The sequence below is a fragment of the Otolemur garnettii genome, unplaced genomic scaffold (genome assembly GCF_000181295.1).
Source record: "Otolemur garnettii isolate 467f Iridium unplaced genomic scaffold, OtoGar3 scaffold00081, whole genome shotgun sequence".
NCBI classification, from domain to species: domain Eukaryota; kingdom Metazoa; phylum Chordata; class Mammalia; order Primates; family Galagidae; genus Otolemur; species Otolemur garnettii.
In genome coordinates, this window is record NW_003852476.1 from 3,502,540 (window position 1) to 3,504,839 (window position 2,300).

A 2,300-nucleotide genomic window follows, 5' to 3' on the forward strand; every position below is an offset into this window, starting at 1 on the left:
AAAAAAAGAGAATTTTTGCATTTGTATTCATTAGTAAAATTAGTGTGAAATTCTCCTTTTTAGTTGGATCTTTTCCTGGTTTCGGTACCAGGGTGATGGTTGCTTTATAGAACATGTTGGGGAAGATTCCTTCCTCCTCAATTTTTTAGAATAATTTCTGCAGTATCAAAATAAGCTCTTCTTTGAAGGTTTGATAGAACTCTAGTGTGAAGTCATCTGGACCAGGGCATTTTTTTGTTGGAAGATTTTTTATTATTTCTTTGATTTCAGTGCTTGAAATTGGTCTGTTCAGGAGCTCTATTTCATCCTGGCTAAGTCTAGGGAGAGGATGTGATTCCAAATATTGATCCATTTCCTTCACATTGTCAAATTTCTGGGCATAGAGTTTCTGGTAGTATTCAGAGATAGTCTCTTGTATCTCTGTGGCATCAGTTGTTATTTCTCCTTTATCATTCCTGATTGGGGTTACTAGAGATTTTCCTTTTCTATTTCTAGTTAGTCTGGCCAAAGGTTTATCTATTTTATTTATTTTTTCAAAAAACCAACTTTTTTTTTTTTGCAGTTTTTGACCAGGGCTGGGTTTGAACCCACCACCTCTGGCATATGGCACCTGCGCCCTCCTCCTTTGAGCCAAAGGTGCTGCCCCCCCAAAACAACTTTTTGTTGTTAATTAATTTTCTGAATGATTCTTTTGTTTCCAATTTCCTTAATCTCTGATTTAATTTTGTACATTTCTTTTCTTCTGCTGGGTTTAGGCTTAGATTGTTCTTTTTCCAATTTCAGAGGATGGCTTGTGTGTTTGTTGATGCACTCTCTGTTTTTTGCTTTTTCTTTTTTTTAATTTAAAATGTATTTATTTTTTTAAAAAGAGCTAAGTGTCTATATCCGCTGATAGCAATGCTATACCTAGTTTATGTTGATGTGAAACAAAGCAAATGCCCATAAGGACAAAAAAAGCTGTATTTTAATCTTATCTAAATTTACTTTCAGTCAATAGTTCAGTAACATTTCCCTCCCAGTACAATACTCCCCCTATAAGGCTGTTCCTGGGAGCCAGACAGGTTAGGTGATGAGGGAGTTAAGAGAGTAACTGCTTGCAGTTTTAAATAGACAGTAACTTTTGCTTCTCTCTCAATGTGCTAATAGTTGTGTCTAAAAAAATATGCAATTCTTAAAAAGATACCATTTCTGATTTCTTTATTATCTGTAACCTTTGGAAACTAATCACATGAAACTATACAATTAGCAAATGTCTTGAAATCTGTATATAAAACATAAATTACCTCTAATTTCAAACTCTTATTTATTAGTATACCTCTCAATCTTAAAAAAACAAAAAAAAAAAAGGAAAAAAAAAGCGGCTCCAAAGACAGTCTTATACCATTCTTTCAAAAAGGAAACTGTTCCTTTTAACTTTACACCCACCCCACCCCCCAACTTCAAAACACATCATCATTGTGATGTGTTTTGAAAAAGAAAAAGAAAAAGCAAAAAACAGAGAGTGCATCAACAAACACACAAGCCATCATTTAATTGTCTTGGTCATGGACTTTTCCAAGATGAGATTTTATATTTCGCTCCCATAGCTTCTGTTATCAGAAAACCATGCTTTCCTTTATTGAATGAGTTTGGTCCAGCTGACGTTGGTGTATCCATTCCAACATTCTTCATTCTCATCTTTGCTTCTGGAGGCATTTCCTCTGGTTCACTACTTGATCCAAGTTTGATGGATACAGCTGATGCTTTCTCTGTCATCTGACTACCTATGGCAAATCCAAACTTGGAGATCTCTTCTCGGCGCTGAGACTGGTACTTTCCCCTCCATTACTGGAAGAAACAGTCTTAGTTTTCACAGGTTTTTCTGCTTCTTCTTCAGGTCCTCCAGTGGCTCCAGTTTGCTGCGACTTTTCAGGCTTCTCCTCTCCTACCTTCCCGGCCACCATTTTCCCTACCATGGCCTCCCCTGCAGCCATGCCAAGTATCTCTTTCTGTTTTGAGAATGTAGGCATCTAAAGCGATAAAATTTCCTCTCAGAACTGCTTTTGTAGTATTCCACACGTTTTGGTAGCTTATGGCTTCATTGTTGTTATGCTCAAGAAAGGTACTGATGGGTGGTGCCTGTGGCTCAGTGACTGGGGCTCTGGCCCCATATATCAAGGGTGGTGGGTTCAAACCTGGCCCCAGCCAAACTACAACAACAACAAAAAATAGCCAGGCATTGTGGCAGGTGCCTGTAGTCCCAGCTACTCGGGAGGCTGAGGCAAGAGAATCGCCTAAGCCCAAGAGCTGGAGGTTGCTGT

General features: G+C 38.1%; 1 pseudogene; it reads right to left on the reverse strand.

The window, feature by feature from the left end:
• Positions 1-1,529: 1,529 nt before the first annotated feature.
• Positions 1,530-1,982, reverse strand: LOC111726803 (annotated as a pseudogene).
• Positions 1,983-2,300: the final 318 nt, after the last annotated feature.